The sequence below is a fragment of the Lotus japonicus genome, chromosome 1, assembly GCF_012489685.1.
Source record: "Lotus japonicus ecotype B-129 chromosome 1, LjGifu_v1.2".
In the NCBI taxonomy this organism is placed as follows: domain Eukaryota; kingdom Viridiplantae; phylum Streptophyta; class Magnoliopsida; order Fabales; family Fabaceae; genus Lotus; species Lotus japonicus.
Window position 1 is genome coordinate 54,852,703 of NC_080041.1, and position 18,968 is coordinate 54,871,670.

General features: G+C 38.0%; 1 pseudogene; it reads left to right on the forward strand.

Moving 5' to 3' along the window:
• Positions 1 to 15,621: 15,621 nt before the first annotated feature.
• On the forward strand, positions 15,622 to 16,849 carry LOC130731917 (F-box/FBD/LRR-repeat protein At1g16930-like; annotated as a pseudogene).
• The last annotated feature ends 2,119 nt before the right edge of the window (positions 16,850 to 18,968 follow it).

Genomic DNA, 18,968 nt, shown 5'->3' on the forward strand with positions numbered 1-18,968 from the left:
TCATGCCGGTACACGCTGGTCGGCGTCCCGTCCAGGTGATCCAGATGCAACATCAACAGCTCAGACACGGGAAAACAAACTTTCCGGACACCAAGCTCAAAGGTTCCATCCACCAATTCACTTGTTCGGTAGTTCCATCCACCACCTAGTCCATTCGACGGTTCCATCCACCATCTGGTTTGTCCGATCTATGGTTCCATCCACCATATACGATCGTTGGTTCCATCCACCAATCCTGTCTTTCCTGATGGTTCCATCCACCATCTCGGTCTGACCAATGGTTCCATCCACCATTCCTGATTCACCGATGGTTTCATCCACCATCTCATCGACCGTGATGGTTCCATCCACCATCTCGATCGACGCACTCCGTTCACTGGCTCCATCCGCCATCTCATCGACCTTGATGGTTCCATCCACCATCTTGATCGACGCACTCCGTTCACTGGCTCCATCCGCCATCTCATCGACCTTGATGGTTCCATCCACCATCTTGATCGACGCACTCCGTTCACTGGCTCCATCCGCCATCTCATCGACCCTGATGGTTCCATCCACCATCTTGATCGACGAACTCCGTTCACTGGCTCCATCCGCCATCCTTTCTTAGCCAATGGTTCCATCCACCATCTTTGCTAAGTGAGGATAATCGAGAGTGCAACACAATCAGACAAAACACCATAAAAACGTAAGGAAGACATTGATTCGGTCAGTGTTCTCCCCCGCCTCTATGACTCAACAATTAGCCTTCAGCACACCAAATCACATCACACACATAAATCACAAACCATTCACAAAATGAAATAATACCAAATATTATTTATTTTACCAAGTCTGACACAAAGTCTCGATGTGGTCAGGCGTGTCCCACTTGGAGCGTCCATTCCAACCTTAATCTTTGGTAAGCGACAACCCCTAGATATCTAGCAATCATCTTCAGATAGACCTAGATATCACGCTCGTACTAGGGCACTAGGCGCCAAATCGAAGTCCAATTGATCAACCGTTTATAAGCTAATCATCATCTCAATACCTAACAATCCTTACGTCATCTCTTGTTTCGGAACTATCCTCATTCAGACCTTAAATCAATCTTTCGCTTATCCACAAGTCAAATTATAGCTTATTTTTAAGTCTGAAAACTCTGCATAACTCATAATTCATTCCCTTGAAGATCAAACCATAAATTGTGCCTCAAGGGACCTAGCCCAACTTTCGCTCCCTAGATTTTAATCTTCAAAGGTTCAACTGCTATCGTCACAACTAAAACCATTAAATCTCTTATTCATACCTGACTCTCAACTCTCAAGGACAGTCTTAACCCCTACAGTTTTAATCCCGCTTAGTAAATCTCACTTAGTAATCCTAGCACATTTCTCTGAAATCCATATCAACACTCTCATGTATTCAACTTATGCTAAAACTTTCTTTCTCTAACTTGATCACTATCACACCAATCAACTTCTTAATCTCTCAATCCAATTCTAATAAACTTTAAGTCCTACACAATTAGGACAAGAATTTATGGACTCAAAATCTAAACTTTCACCGAGTCCGCACCAATAATGTCCTCTAACTCTTCAACACTTTTTTTTAGATGAATATTCATTTCTTAGCACTACGACTTCTTCACAAAGGGATCAAATACCTAACAAAACTCATCTCTCAAATTTGACCAACATCTATCAATTCCTATCAACCTTTTTATCATGGTCCATTGCCAGCTATAATTCTGAATATCACTACCCTCAATATTAAGTCGATTAGGCTTAATATGTCAAAGATGAAAATTTAGAAAAAATCACTAGAAAGGTCAATGAGTCCCTATCATCCAGTAGTCACATAAATTGAGGTCATATCCAATCGATTCAATTTCAAATACTTCAACCTAAAAAATTATGTACCCTTGACATCTCATCTCTGGAATTCATATGTCATTCCACTAAGATTCATCCTTAGCTTCTACCTTCGCCTTTTGACACATCAAACACGTTGATACATACTCGACTACTCGTTTCTTCATCCCAGGCCACCAGAAATGAAGTTTTAAGTCTTGATACATCTTCGTCATTCTCGGATGAATACTCAATCTACTCTTATGACCCTCATCCAAGATCAACTTCCTCAAAATATCTTGACATAAAGTCAAACACTTAATCTCAAGTATCACGGCAATGATACTAATCACAGACAATCTCACAGTCAAACAAACATCTTAGCAATCAAGTCTACCCAAATCTCACCGTGAAGCCTTGAAAACACCTTTATAAAAAACAAAACACAACGAGTTCGGAAACTCGTAAGCCCAAAACCCTTAGTGCTCTGGTTTCTCAACCGGAGCTCTGATACCACAATGTCACGCCCCGATTTCTCAAGTGTCACACAGTAACCAAGTAACCAATTTTCATAAAGAATTTTCGTCGATTCTATTATTAATCTTCAATTAAATGACAAAAGTTCAATTTTACAAAATTATTGGAACTTAACCATTTCGAACTTGCGGAAATAATCAACAACGTAAACCTCAAACTTATTAATCATTGAAAAGAGTATGAAATAAATATCCGAAATAAAACTTCAAAGTAAATTACATCAAGTTAAAATATCCCAACTAAAATAAAGTAATGGTTCAATGCTTCCAAAACTCGGTACTCTCAACCAAAAAGGAAAAATGGATGTCTCTCAACCCAACCATATCCTTGGCCCCTTCCTCTTTATCTTCTTCCTCTTCATCAGGAGTATAGTCGTCATCCGGTAGTGGCTCGTCATGTAGTATCAGCTCCCAAGAATGAGTCGTCGCCGTTATCTTCACGACCATCTACCCCCCCCCCAAATAAACACATAAACAAGTAGTGCAAGGGTCAGGTTCCACAACAAATCATGCATAAACATAATCACATCTCATATAAACTTTCATCATATGAACATAACCACGTGTCATAACTTCTCTTGTATTAATAGCACTAATTGAGTTAGTAACCTACTTCTCAATTAGACTAACGTTTCCTCACATCACACAACCCATCAAAACTCCTTGGCCAATCACATACATCCGCAGATGTACAATCACATGGATACGCAATGATCCACAATTCACAATTCTCACGGTGACCGCAGTCAACCAAATCACGAGGATCCACCGATCCACAAAATCTCCCTCGCGTGCAAGCTACCGTTTGTCTCTAACGGCACCATCGTTCTCATGGCCCATAGTCTTCACTAGACCTATGTCCGATTTATCACATTTACTTGCAAGCGAGTTATATCTCATTCTCTTTGTATTTAAGGCTCTAAAGTCAGTCCTAGAGTCTTATCAACTATAACGACAAATAATAAACATAACGACAATAAATATTCACAACACCAATGGGAATTACAGCTAGGTGAGCGACCCATGGTTCCTCAGTCAGGCGATATTCATAACACATAAAATATCCATAACCATATTCGCATGCTTCTCAAACACATAAACATGGCAAGATAACCAAAACGAGATGTCTAACAACCGGTGCAAGAAAACGAAGAAAAGGAATGGCTCGAACCCTAAAACTAGGTTCGGCCGAACCATTTACATGACCCTAGGGTTTTTCAAAAACTTTTCCTTCTTCCTTTTCAAGTGCACTAGCCTTAGATCAGCCCTCAAACATCAAACTAATTCCTCAAATTTTCCAGATTTGATCAACCATCAAACATCATGTTGGAAACAATCGAAAAGTAAGCCAATCTAGCAAGTAGTCATATGAATTTCACATAAAATCATAGATCCATGGCAAGTATATCAAATGAGTATTAATAAGCATGCATCCACTGCACAAATTTCCAGCAACAATTATATTCACAAAACATCAAGAGAAAACCTTCAAGATCATCACTTATCCTCATAGAAATTCATAGCATCTCACAATCACATGTTCCTAAACAAAAACTTCAACATTTTCGCAACTTAGTTTTTTTGACAGCAGGGACAACATTCATTGAAACTGGTCTACAGAACGCATCTTCTAACCAAAAATCATGTATGATACCTTTCTGGAAAGCTATTTTAAAGATCTACAATTCTCTAGTTAAACCCTTTTTCAGCCGAGGTCAGAAATGGGTGATAATAGGCCCTGAAGTCCGCTGTCCAGTACAGAAAACTGGCAGTGAAACTTCCGCCTCTAAATTAATTTATAAACCAATTAAGCACAAGGTTTTAAGCTATATTCCAACAACAAGGATTCAGTTAACACGTGTCTCATAACATGCTTTAATTTCCAGAACCAACAACACTCAACAAGTCTTCATAAAAGTATGTCAAAGATCACAACATCACAAAACAATCATGATAAAACCCTAACTCTACCCTTTTCCTAAGAACAAGCCCTTACCTTTGTCAAAGTTGATGAAAAACAGAGGTTGTTGGAGATGAAAAGTGAGCAAAAGCTGCTGTCCAAGGTCCCTCTTCACCTCCCCTACTCGATCCCTCCCTCTCTCACACGGTCTCTCCCTCTCTCGCACGGTGGTCGGCGGCGGCAAGCAAGGGTGCAGCTGCGACGGCTCCCTCTTCTTCCTCTCTTTCTCTCTTCTGTTTTTTTTCTTACGTGAGTGGTGTGTGTGGGTGCACTACTATTTCTGCATGAGAAGGAAATAAGGGTTTCCTCCCCCCATTCACCCCAATCAACTTGCGGCCAACAACACTATGGGCTAGGATTTTGTTCTTTTCCTTTCTTTTTAAGCCCAAACTCAATTAAACACTTGACCCATTAGTTAATCACCTAATCAGGTCTGAACCCATTGAAAACCTAGCCCTTTTTAATTAAAAATAAGAGCAAATTCGGAATTAAAAGAAAAAAAAATATCAATTAATCCGCTGGCACTGTACAGCCCTAACCACAGTCACTAAAACGAGGATATCTCGAGCTACCGAGATCGGAATGACCTGAAACCACTTGGAGAATTTTTTTAACTTAAAGGTCTACAACGCTCATGAAGAAAGTTTTCCCAAATGAGGTTGTTAAGACCCTCTAAAAATTCGTACCAAGTGACAGCCAGAATCTGTCAAAACTCAAACCTTATCAAGACCTTCATTTTTATTCAATTTTCCACTTGAATAGTATAAAATGAGTTTAGGGCCTTACAAGCATCCTCTCTATGGAAGTGTGGTCTCAAATTCATGGAGTCGACATGAATTTTGTGTACCTTCAGCAGCGGTTATGTAAGGCCCAAGTTTTTCAGTTTATACCAAGTGAATAAATTCTTATTCACCGGTAGGTTTGAAGCATGGCAAAGGGAAACCTGAACAAGAGTTTAGTAAATGAAATAAATGTATGAAGGAGAAAGTTCAGGAAAAGTCTGAGGTTCGTATTGAAGTCGATAAAAGTTATAGCACGATCGTTTTACGCTTAAACCTAGGTCAGAAACCCTAGTATATAGCTAATTTTCACTTTTAGGCACGACGGAAGTTAATTCCAAAAATCTTCAGAGAAATGTTAGAACTTCTCTTTTTCCATATATCACAATCGTTTCGAGGCGAAACTCTAGGATCTACGAACGTCCGATTCCAATCATCGGAAGTTTGCCGAAACCGAATCCCTGGTATTTCAAAACCCTAGAATTTCTCGACAATGAAGACTTTTTCTATTCAGAGCTTCAAATGAATATTCTACACGCGTACACCCATTTCTCTTGATGATTTCAATCTTTCTTCAGAAGGAAGTTTTCCATTCCGACATCCGATGCAAAAAGCAACTTATCGGGTAAAATAGTTTTATACATACTATGCTTTAGTTGCCAAAAATACAAAGAGACCTCATTTTAGTTTTGGAATTCTTTCGCCAAAACATATCTATTAATTCACGGAGAATGACGCCGGAAAAATCAGATTCGCGAAACTTTCATTTTCCCGCGAATTTCCAACCTTTATATATAGCAAAGAAAGGAAGAAAAACTCAAATTTTCCTCCATTTTCTCTCCTCAAACCCGCGGCCAAGAATAAGGAAGAAGGAAGAAGAATTTTGTTCATCGCTTGCTTGATCGTCGATCAATCAGTTGCTACTTCAAGGCTTCGAGGTATAGTCGCTAATCCTTACCTCTAATCGCTTTTTCCATAGCTTTTCTGTAGAGTTTTCTGAGCGGATAGTTTATGGGTTTTTGCAAAACTATCCTGAATCTTTCATTTCTGATTCTAAACCTCTTCCTTATGCGCCCAAGATCACTTCTGCCGGGTTAGATTTTCCGTTATGTCGCCGGAATTCCGCCGGAATCAATTTGAGCCTAAAATACCCATTTTTGGAGTTTTTGGTGTAAAGCTTCAACCTTTAGGCTGAAAACTATCACCTTAGCTTAGTGCTAGTAGGATTAGTTGTCATAAACGTCGTTGGTGACGTCCCTGCAAAATTTTATTTTTGGGATTTCAGTTTTGAAAAATCCTAAGTTAAAAATCATGACCAAAATACCCCTGCGACAGTTTTTGATCCGATAATTTTTCCGAGTTCAGAATACCCTTAGTTACGGCTTATGAAAGCATAGGAACCAAGTTTGATCGAAGAAAAATCGAGTCTCCTAATTACCTAAAGTGGCCGAACCTATTAAAGGGAGAGGAGGAAATTTCCTTTTCCGAAAACTTGTCTTTTCGCGCTAGATTATCGTACCTTAGAGTATAGATTACTTCGAGTAACCTTAGTAAGTATCGATAGCTTAGTTTTCGATAGATTCTGATAGTATTTCTGTGGTTTTGCTCTAAAGGTGATTTTGAGGAATTCCCAGAGGAGCAAGCCTTTGATTGTGAACAAGTGTTAGGAGATCGTCCTGGAGAATCTACAGGTGAGGGCTTCTCACTGAATCTCTAGTTAATGCTTAGGGTCGATGTTTCGACATTGTTTACTGTTTATGCACTGGAATTGTGTGTGATTGGAAAATGTTTTCTGAGGCTTCGGCTGACAATGTAGATGATTCATCTACTGAATGTTTTTGAGATTGACTTACATGCTATGTGCTATGTGGGTAATCTAGGATGTGTGGTGCATGCTTTATATGCTAAGTTCTAAGTGTTTATGATGCGATTTATTGATATATGACATGTTGTTGATTGTGATGATTTAAAAATATGCTCTGTACTAGAATCTGAGATTCTGAATGGTGAGAATAGCGGGCAGGTCATGCCGATTTTATTTTGAGAGTTTTGAGAAAGTTTGATAGGACGAACGAGGTTCGGGCCTTAATTTTGTTTAGTGGATCGAGACATCCTCTGGAAGCGACTTGGGATTGGGAGATCCTGAAAGTGTATAAGACTTGCGATATGACAAAATTGAATCTATTTTATAAAGAAAATTCATAAGACCTTAAATAACCTCAAAATCTTTAAGTAATGATAACAACCTCGAAGGAAGGCATTGGAAGTCAAATCATAGTTTTGGAAAAACGAGGAGTGTCGTCGGATCCAAGTGTTGAGTTTGTTGTTGTGCTGTTGGAGCAGCGTTTGTTGTTGTGCTGTTGGAGCAGCGTTTATTGTTGTGCTGTTGGAGCAGCGTTTGTTATTGTGCTGTTGGAGCAGCGTTTGTTGTGGTGCTGTTGGAGCAGCTATGTGTCGTTATGAAGTGTGTCTTTTGGTCGCAGAATCGACTTTACCTTAGGGTAAGCTTTTAGAGACTTTAACTTCCCTAGAACACGTGGCGACGTGTCGAGTGAGGACGGAGACGTTGTTTGACTAATCATTTTGCATACATGCAACATTAATGGGGTATTAACACAGGACGTACTCTGGACCTCGTCGGTTTCCAAAATGGTCATAAGACCCGGAATGCCGTGAAAGAGCGTTTATAGACGTCTCTTGTAGCAGACTGAAATGGCAGACCTACGGGTTTACTGCTGATCTGGCTACCTTTGTGTGGTGTAAGAGGCACGCGGGCCGAAATGGTTCCACCGTGGCTGGTGTTAGGGCTGATCCGTTTGATGTCCATCCCTTTCCGGAATGCATGTGGTTAACTGGGTTAACCTGCATATCATTTCATGCAACATGCATACTGACTTAGTGATGAGTGTGTTTGATACTTGTTAATTCTATTTGAGGCATGTTAACTGTAATTTATCGTCGTTTATATTCATCATGAGATATGCAACCCTAGGATGTTATCCCTAGCTAAAAGCCTAAGTGGCTATCCTATTATCTGTATCTATCCTTGCTATTATTTACATAATTCTTTGGAGTTGACCCTCGCGTCTTCTGTGTGTGCTTTGGCGAACAAACGCCCTTTGTCAGATGTCTTTGGCGGACTAGTTCACGACGGTTCACCCTTTGGGGGAAACTAGAGTTGAGATGCTGGAACAGGAGCGCATCGCGGTAGCGAGAGGAGGACGGATGGTGTACATAGACTAGGTCGCTCTGGATCTCGAATTCGGACGACGATCATGCTAGCATGTAGGTTTTAGTGCTGGTGTGAGCTCCTCGAGATGGGATTAGTGTAGGAGTAGAGTCTTAGCTCTGAACATCATTTGTTTCTTTTGGGACAGGGTAGTTTCCCACCTATAGCTTTTTGTGTGGTTTCTTTACAGGAATCACAGAGAGTTGGTTGGACTTAGGAGGTCTTGCTTCAGGCCGATGGGCCAGCGGATTTTCAGTTTTGAGGGATGGTGTTGCGGACACTTCACCTTTACTTTCAGTCTGTACACATTGCCTACGGGCGTTACACTTTTCTTTCCGTCACTGGAGGTTTACTCGTGACGAGGTTACTACTACAGCGGGGGCTGTTTATATATTGTATATTAGTTCTGATTATTGTTATTGTTGGATTTTATTTATTTCAGTCTTGTCTTAGTTATAATCAAAAAAAAAAAATATTCACGTTTTTCCGCATTAAGTTTATTTTGGTTACTAAAGTGACGCCACCGAAATCGGGGTGTTACAGGTTAGAAGTGGAAGACTATTTTGTCCTCCTCACACATCTCCAGCATGCAAAGGAGGAAATGCTTTGGTTCCAAAAATCTTGTGAGAAGTGGCTTAAGTTCGAGGTTCGAAATATTTCCTTCTTCCATGCTCAAACAATTATTCGTCGGAAACGGAACCGAATTATGGGCCTCCATCTCTAGGATGGCTCTTGGTGTGATGATAAGGCTACTCTCTAGAGTGAGGCTATTGTCTTTTTTAAATCCTTATTTGCCGAGACCGTTGATGTTGATTTTGCAAACTATGCCACACCAAATCTTCCTACTCTCCCAGCTCAATTCAGGGATGATCTTATGAGGGAAGTTACAAAGGAGGAGGTGTTCTCCGCTTTGCAGCATATGGGTTCTTTCAAGACACCGGGCCCCGATGGCTTCCACGCTCTTTTCTTCAAGGAGTATTGGGATATTGTTGGTGATAAAGTTTATCTCTTTGTTAAGAACGCTTTCTTGAACCAACAATTTGACCCGAAAGTAGGAGAAACCCTAGTGGTGCTTATTCCTAAAGTTGATAGCCCATCTTCTTTTAAGGATTTCCGCCCGATCAGCCTTTGCAATGTTGTGTATAAGCTGATAACCAAGATTCTTGTGAATAGGATTCGCCTGATTCTTGATGAGATTGTGAGCCCTCTCCAGAGCGTAGGTCTTGCTGTAAGACCAAGATTTGGTCATGCGGTACAACTCTATGTTTTGATGATAACAAGTTTATACTTGTGTATGAACAATTAGGGTACTCTAACATTTGTCTTTTAAGTGTTTGACAAACAGGTTCTGACTCTAACCCAAAGATATATCCATCAGAAGTTAAAGACCAAAGAGTAACCAATGAAACGCTTCTGTAATCACTACGTTCTTCTGAACGGTAGTAAATGATTCAGATGTTCTGAAGATTAAAGCTCTGATGTGGGCTCTGAAGATTCAAGTGCTGAAGTTCTGAGGACCAGAAGTTCTGAGTGAACGGTCCAGAAGCTGAGACTTTAAGATTCTGAAGTTCAAGAATAAGCTGGCTCTCAAGACCAAAGCTCTTCATTCAAAATATGATAAATGATGTATTCAGCGTTTGAACTTAACATCTTTTAATCGACTCAACTCGCTTAGATAAAAACAATTAAACAGAATATTTCTTGAATTCAAACATCTTCAAACAAAAATAATATTTAAAGCAAGAGTTAAATAGCATAAATCAACTTGAATAGAAAAACATAATTTTATTAAGAACTGAACCTCAAGTTTGCAAACACACGAAGATTAAAAATCCTCAAACTAACTAAAAAGTTTAGCAACTCATACTAAAACTATGAAAATAAGAATTAAAAAGGAAGAGATTACAGGAGGTGAGGTGAGGTGTCTTACAAAGACCTAGACCTCACTTATTTACACTAACAATAAACTTCTCCTCCAAGTAAACTTGCTCTCGAAGTAATATCTTATCTAATTCAGAAGCTAATCTAGCTGGCGCAAATCCAAGCCCAAAGGGAGTAAAAGGTCTGTTGCTCAACTGGCCCAATTAAAGTGCTGACAGGTCTTCTAACTTCAGAGCTACACGAACCACTATAGATGGACAATTCTGCAAAATATTTAATCATAAAAGTTGTAGCTCATCCAGTTATCTTTTCGTAGCTTCCAACCACACTCAAGTTTGAGTCTTGTAGCTCAAGTTATGATCAATTTAGTCTCCAGACTGTTCGAGTCTCGCAAGATCAGTGATAGAAACTCTACAAAGCAATTCTGAAAAAACTAAAGGCATATTCTGCATTTTAACTAAATATGAGAGTTGTAGAGCTCTCTTCTAGCTTTCGAACGATATATTACATGCCCCATTCGAAACACTCTAACTCCAGATTTAACATTGTTCTAGCAAAAGAACTGTAAGACCCGGATAATTTATGCGATTAATTAACTAGTTATTTATCAACTTAATGGCGATAAGCGCTATTAAGCTTAAGTTAATTTGTTATTTGTGCCTTGTGTGTTTATATAAATGAATGTATTATTAGTATTATTATTATTTTCTAATTTAAAAGAAAAGAAAAAGAAAAAGGAATTGAAGTTAAAAGATTGAAAAACAAAATGAAAGAAAAAGATATGAAGTTGAAGAAAAGAATTAGAGTCACGTAAGTGACTTAAATAGAAAAAGAAGAAGAAAGTAAACTTGAAGAAAGAGTTTACGCATATACTAATAAGTTACTTAATAATAGTGTTCTTGTTGACACTTTGTTCCTTGATCACTTAAACTTGCTTAAAGTGATCTTAAATTAATTATAGAGTTCCTTATAATTTTTAGGATGATGAGTCAGCTTCCTAATATTTTTCCCTTAACTCTATGAGTTAAATCCTACACTACCTAAATTAATCTAAACTTAAATTTCCTATTTCAATATATATATTTCTCAAATCATCAGATATAGTGGTAGTTTAATAGAATTGAAAAAAAATAAACAAACGAAAACACACACTCACGCACACAGCTATGGAGAAAAGAAGGATATAAATGAAATTAAACAATTAGAGAAGATAAGAAGTGGCAGAGAAAATAATTATTTAGCTAGTCTCTGTCATCATTTCCATGACTAAGCTGCTTTTGTAAGTTGCAATTTCTCCACCTCCTCCTTGTTGCATGATTCATCATCAAGTTAATAACCATGACAATGCAATTTTCTCTTCTTGCATTTGACACGTCCAAATTTTACTTGTCACCACCAGCTAGCTTTATGACTAAGGATGGTAAGAAGTATCTAAGCATGGCACCTCATGCTTAATTTCTTGCATGATTCATTCATATCCTTCCAACTCATGCTTTTTGCAAGTTGGACGTGGCACTCTTTGGCTCTTTTCCTTCACACTTAAGTTTTGATGGAAGCCTATATATATATATATATCAACCTGAATTGCTTTGAAAAAGATGGACAGAAGCAATTGAAAATACACACGAGAGGATACAAACACACACTTGTTTTGTGTGATTTATGTTTTGGTGAAAAATTTTACCTCTTTACGTTGAGTGTGAGAAGATTCTTGAGTTTTGGGGCGGAAGCTAGGATCTGGAAGCTTAGCATTTTCTGAAGCGATTAATTTTCTAAAGATATAAACTGCGATAATGCGTTCTTGTCGGAGCTAAAGAATGGAAGGAAAGCTAGCCGGTACGAGGAGCGATGACGTGATTGGATCGAAGTCACAACTTAGGAAAGAAAGTGGCTAAGGTAAGGGTAACTCGGTCTTAGCGCGTCTTTGAGTCTTGCATGCTTTTATCGCACTCCATGCGTTTGAGATGAAAGTGTTTAATTTGATTGGCAATTGATCGAAATATTGGTGTGCTTGCTATGTTGTATACTTGCTTATGTTGAATGTTTTCTAAAACTTGTGCCAAATGTTTTCTGAGGCTAAGGCCATTGTTAAACAATAGAGACACGCGTCTCCGTTTTCTGGGGCTTCGGCCATTGATTATTGAAATTATGAATAACATGTGGTTATTCTAAGTTGATTATTGGTTTGGAAATTGTCGTTGACTGACTTGGCATATAGGGAAAGTGGCAATGAGGTGGGTGTGGTTCCACATGATTGTCCCGTCTTTCGAGGCGTTATAAAGTGGCAATGAGGTGGGTGTGGTCCCACGGGATTGTCCCATCTTTCGAGATGTTCTAAAGTGGCGATGAGGTTGGTGTGGTCCCACGCGAATGTCCCGTCCATAGTGGCGCTAAGTGGCAATGAGATGGGTGTGGTCCCGCGTGATTGTCCCGTCTTGAGAGACGATACTAATCGATCCATATTGGTAGTAGCATATAGTCGCATTATAGGACACTAACGTTCGATGATATTGATGTTTGGTTTTGATGTTATGTTGTTCAATGAATTGTCATTTAACTTGATATAAGTTGTTAGTTTAATTATCATGTTATGTAATTAAACTTGAATAACATGTTTTCTCTTTTATACGTGGTAATTGTGTGGAGTTAACCTTTTCTGTTTGCTACTTGTTGTTTGGGCTCTTAACGCTATTAGGCAATGAAGAGCCTCTCGTCGATGCTTAGTTGTGTACGATCTGGAAAAGGGATAGTAAGCGGCGGAGTGAAGATGCGAGGAGAAGTTTGATTTTCTTTTGCGAGTTGTAATTGAGTCCTCTTCGTTATCTGCAAACTCCATTACTAAAACCTTGTTTTTGCCACTATTTAAGTATGCGTACTTATTTTGGAACCCGGTTTATAATGATGAGAACTACTATATGATTATGTATATATTTTTATGTTGGATACAAGTTTAAGGTTTTATACTATGTTTCAAAAATACTTTGGCTGGAAAGTCTTACTAGTCAAGATGACAGGTGAGCTCGCTTTAGCAACAATGTGTTTAGTCCTTTCGAAAAAAATTGCCCTTGTATTTTAAGATTGCAAAATTGTCCCTAAACTCGTCAGGTTACTAATGTGATTCCTCAGTTGAGAAATTGGGGCGTTACAAGAGCCATACAAGTTAAAAATAAAGAATTAAGCACTTTTCTATGAATAATCCAAATAAACACTAATGTTCAGAACATGACTAAGTCATAACAATTAAGATTTAAGAACAAAATGAATATAATAAAACTTACAAAGTCACAAATAAAGTGCATTAATTATGCGCTTATCAACTAGCATAGGCAAGAATGTGCAAAAATTAGGTCTAGGGTTTGAGCATCTTATGCTCTATTTATAAGTCCCTTACGAGGAGGCTAACCTTAATCCTTATTGGAGTTTATTTGGGTTTTCCAATGGGCTGGTCCAAAAACAGCCCATCTAATGGTATGGTCCAATAATAAGACAATGTATATTCTAGTTGGCTAATTCTATGCGTGCGACTTTATAGGTATCTCTTACATACTTAGGCTGCAATATTTATATATAAATATTAAGCTACTAGTACATATATCAACAACTAGAACATTAAATTTAATGTTGGGTACCTTTAAAGTTTGAGCTACGACTTTCCCATGACATGAATAATGAGATTCTCATTTTGTTGTGGGACCAGTCATGTGATTTTGTTGACAATCAAAGGAAAAACATGCATAAAATATTAAGAAAGGTTGGCTACCCTTGTTGTCCACTTTATGTAATTTTTTTAAAACAAGAGGAAAGACAAGAAACACAATACAACAATAGAGAGAGAATGGGTTTCACAGGGATGGTTTTCAGATTTTGGTGGCAGGTAAGGAGGGTTAGTGATTTTGACTATGTTAATGGTTTAATTTAATTTAGGGTTTTAAATTAAATCTAATATGAAATCATGAGTTTTAAAGAAAAAAGGCAATAATTTCCCGTCAATTTATTAAATGATGTGGCAGTTTCACGTATGCACAATGAAAACGTGTAAACATGTTGGTCGGAGTCACCCTCAGGCGAGGACCAAAGCCAACCATTACCCTAACCGAAGAGACCACTTTCGGAAGTTACGTCGACGATGGACTAAAACGAGCCCTCGCTCAAAGCTCAGGATCAAAAACATATTTAACTCATATTATTAAATTTGAAAAGTTCCTATACTTGGTGGGTACAAGAAGGAGCCCCTTAGAAGTCATTGCATGAGGGAGTATTTTGTATATTGACGATGATTAATTATATTTATCTATTGCATGGTGGGTACAAGTTCCTACTTATAACATTTGTTTTAGAATTTTTTTAGATACTCTAAATTTGTATATTGACGATGATTAATTATATTTATCTATTTTGTTCCTATGTGAGTTTTTGAGGGGTCGACGATTGTTCTTCTCAATTTTTTGACTTGTTTTCATATCCTTTTTTCATTGGAGACGAACTTGTACTTTTGTCCTGTGTAATTAAACTCGGCTCGGACCAGTTGGTCCAACCGATTCAACTGTTAACCGAACCCTAGACAGGTCTGAGCTGTGCATCACATCTGACATGCACTTGACTCAAAATGAATTGGTTCGACTCAGCGAGTTTAGGGAAAAAACCGATGACTCAGCTGATTTTTGGTTGAACCGTCGAGTCACCAAAAAAATTTGAAAAATTTGTGAAACTGAAACGCGGGGCACCTGTCAAGGTCCCGGGGTCTGCTTCTTGACTGCGCCATTCAAAGCATACTGAGTGGCTTGGTGGACTCTTTTTTGGATTTAGAGAAAAACATTTTGCATTGGTATTTAAAAGTTATTTAATTCATTAATGTTAGTTATTATAGGGGAGAAATTTCCGTGAAACAAAAAATAATTTTAAATTAACATATGCGTTAACTTCTCTAGGAACATGAGCAATTGAGCATGCACACTTCTCGATTCCACTTCAGAAGTTGGCAAATACTCTCATATGATAAGGACTCATCTCAAAGTAGTGTTTTAAGAAATTTATACTTAATTGAATGATTTTACTAATTAAGTATTTAGATTTATATATTTTTAGTTACTTATTTTTTTTATTGAAAAATAAAAATAGTGAAAGTTGTATTTTGGTTAACTAAATAGCGAGTATTGGGTATGAGTACGGACATGTAGGTACTCAGAGAGTACAGAGATAAGTTTTAAGTTGCTACCCACGCGAGTATGAAAACTGATACGGGTAATTTTTAAAAACACGGATATAGAATATGCACTATAATCTATAATCTATAGTACCCTACACACAGACCCAAATTTTTTTTGAGAGATAGGCCCATATTTGATCTATTTTCCCTGTCATAAACCCTCCTTTTTAGGGTTTTCAGCATCCACCACCACACATAAACCACCGTTCCCAGAAACATTACAATCCTTGCCGTAAAACTCCACTTCCAAGCCAATTTCAATATGGTAGAGAGGATTAGCAGTTTGCCCGATGAAGTTCTGTGTCACATTCTCTCCTTTCTCTTAACAAAAAAAGCAATTGTGACAAGTATTCTTTCAAAGAGGTGGAGGCACCTTTGGACCTTAGTCCCTGTTCTCGACTTTGACGATCATAATCTCCCCTCATCTTACTTTGAAAGGATAGTATACGCAACCATTCTCGCCAGAAATCAGCAACAACCCATTACAAGGTTTCGTCTCTTATACAAGGCTTCTAAGGACTGTTCATGGTTCGGTTCTTTGCTTGAACCGAACCTGAACCAAAATTTTGGTTTGAGAGAACCGAACCGATATAGTATGGTTCGAACCGAACCGAACCGGTTTCAAGTTTTGGTTAACCAGTTTGATAAAATATGCATATTTATAGATGGTTCGAACCGAACCGAACCGATATACTATGGTTCGAACCGAACCGAACCTGAACTAGTAGTAGATATTTTGGTTCGGTTACCGAACCGATTTTTCAATTTAGGTTCGAGTTCGGTTCGATTCTTAAACGGTTCGGTTTTTGGTTTGGTTCTTGGTTAGCTTCGGTTCTCAGAGAACCATGAAGAGTCCTACTTCTGATCATGACCGTTCCAAAGCCGATGTCAATGTTTGGCTGAACACCGCTGTACAACGCGGTGTTCAGAACCTTGACATCGAGATGTATAATCTAAGTAATATTCGTTTGAGCTGCTGCCACCTGCAAAACCCTTGTTGTTCTCAAGTTGTCAGTTGTCACGGTTATCTCTCAATGCTTCTTCTTCTGTTGGCATTCCCTCACTCAAATCCCTACATCTGGAACAAGTTAACTTTTTAGAACCTAAACATCTTATGGAGCTTCTTTATGGCTGTCCAATGCTTGAGGATTTGCATATGCTTTTCATAGATTTTGTTCATCAATATGATGGCTCTGTTTGTAAGAAAGGGTTTAAATTTCCCAATTTGGTTAGGGCATATCTATGCTTTGTAATTGTTGGTACCGTTGATATTAATAATCTTCTGAAAGCAATATGAAATGCTGAGTTTTTGACCATCGCACAGGTTCGAATTCGAATATATTCAATAGGAAATGTTTTTAGTTTGTGGTTTGGTTTCGTTTTTATATACTCTCAAGTCTCACCTATGATTCTCATAATTTTCTTTGCAGCCTGGAGTTCACGTGATTCCGGAATTTCCCCGCTTAAGATATTTGAGCTTCAACTTGGAGAAGCATAGCTGGCATTCGGTGCTTTTGATGCTCAAAAATTGTCCCAAGCTTCAAAACCTTGAACTTAATGGATCTTTTAAACCTGATGATGTTCTACCCTACCCTCATTTTGCTGTTCCAAAATGCCTTACATCACATTTTAAGAAGTGCTATCTCATATATTACCCAGGCACAGAAAGTGACTTACAATTGGCAAAATATATTATGCAGAATTCAACATCTCTACGGTCCATGAAAGTTGACTGTGTTTCACTTAATTCACGGGAAAAGCATGAAGTGCTAAAGGAGTTAGCTTTCTGCTCAAGGAAGTCAACATCGTGCGAACTTTCATTTGTTTAATAGATTTGTTAGTAGCTGCAAACTCTTTTGAGATGACAGCATATGTTATTTGTTAATGTCATCAAGCAAAACTTCATTTGAAGGACAAAGATTGCGTAATTGTGACTCATTGTATACCAACTCATCTGGTTATTGTCTGATTTTTTACCATGCGAGGGTGAGGGTTAAATGGAAATTACTATTTCATATATATGCTTGTGATTTACTGTGTTCCCTATTGAAAAAGAATGTTTGTTCTTCTTTCTCATGATAGCATTAGGAAAAAATTCTTGGTCAGTGGCCAATCATGTTACAGGATACCAGCAGGAGCATCAGTTCCCTGCCTTATTAAACTGCTATGATTTGGTGACCTACATACTGCACTTTGACATCAGAATCCTTTCTAGTTGCAAGGATCATATTTTGTGTTAATGTTTCGCATGGTAGTTTGCTGCATGCTTTTAGCATTAAGGAGGACTAGTTTAGACCGTGATCGAGTTGAAATGCTAAGAATTTTTATGCAATTAACTTGCTTGATTTGAAGAAATTAAGGCCTATGAGAATTTAGTCCTAGTTCTATCTCCCCTTATTTTTCTCAGTGTGCACCTAATTTGATCACTAGTGCCGAATGCATTGTTCTTATACAGGGCTATCTTTGTATTATTTAGATATCGTTACACAAATTAGATCAGTTTTGTATAACTTCTTATGGTCATAATTGTTATTGATAAATGATTTATAGGTACCCCAATCAGTTTACTCAATAATCAGTTTAGAAGTCATAAAATGCTACGTTGTCATTGATGCCCTTAAGATTCCCTAAGAGAATGTCTCCATTGCAGGACACTCAAGGTTAAGGAGTTATAGGTAATCAGTATTAAAGGATTCTTTGAGCCCTTTCTTTCTTGGGGTTTGGTTGTTATTTTGAATCTGATTTCATTCTGTGTATTCTTTCTTTTGGTCCATGCAGTTTTCCAAGTGGGAAAAACATTGTTTTCCACATATGGTGCAAACTTCTCCTTGGCCTATATCCAGGAATGTGATACTGGATACCTGCAAAGTTGAAACTCAAGTGAGTGATCAAGAATGGAAAACTGAGTGAAAGTGAAATAATCATAACTAAGGGATGGGGAAGAAATAATTATTTAAAACAACAATTACAACAATCATTTCCTATAGGCTTGTGCCCAGTATTCAAAAGACATGATTTAAAATAGTACCTTTGGTATGGTTGATGGCGATCACCATGTAATCCATCTCCACACCATTTTATTCCTTTATGGTGATGTACAATGCACAAAAATCATTGTTTATAATGTGGCGCCATTTGTTAGCATCATTCCAAATTTGATCACTCTGCTATTATATGTGTCTTCATTGATTATATTCTTGACAAAAGGGATATAAGTGTTATATATATATAACTATCTGGGTCATTGATTTGGTGTTTCCATGGATGTCAAATTTAATAATGATAAATCTTTCTTCTCTAGTTGATAGTTTCAGGGGAAGAGAACTCGTAAGTCTCTTGAGTCTTTACTTGAAGCTAAGTCCTTGTTTGATTTACTATCTGACTTGATGACATGCAGTGCAGGACTAGTGATAGAATCATCCAAGAAGAAGACAAAAAACTGTCACTGTTGCTGAGTAATTTAAGAGTCTCAGCCTCTCTCCATAAACCTCAATCCCAAGTGATCCAAAAAGATGATAATACATTTTGTAACTCTTATTTAT